The following is a 444-nucleotide window of genomic DNA, read 5'->3' as shown; positions in this document are numbered from 1 at the left end:
AAACACAGCCAAGGTTAGGGGCCAGGCCCTGCCAGGGAGGGGGGACTGGGCTGGCAGGGCTGTGGGGTGCCTCAGACCTCCACCCCTGCACCACTGCTGGGGTGTGAGAGAAGTCTCCCCGTGCCCTGCCCGAGACCCTCCGGCCCCAAAGGGACTGCGGAGGGAGCAGGAAAGCCCCCGCCGCGCTCCTGCGGCGCGGGACAGAGCCAGCGAGAGCGAAACCGCACGTGGGCTGCCCAACCCCGGACCCCCAGGATTTAGGGATGTGGCTTCACCACCTTTGAGCACCCCAGGCTCTACCATGAGACCGTGTCCCACCAGCTTTGGCCTGGTCTCTTGGGGCCATCTCCGGTGGGGCACCAAGACCCCTACCGCCCGGGCGGCTCTCAGCAGGGTGCAAATCAAACATGGGCGATGCGGAGCAGAGCACCGATCGCCTGGGAG

Source organism: Cariama cristata, unplaced genomic scaffold (genome assembly GCF_000690535.1).
Source record: "Cariama cristata isolate BGI_N322 unplaced genomic scaffold, ASM69053v1 scaffold26581, whole genome shotgun sequence".
NCBI lineage: Eukaryota > Metazoa > Chordata > Aves > Cariamiformes > Cariamidae > Cariama > Cariama cristata.
This window is presented reverse-complemented; position numbering follows the sequence as displayed.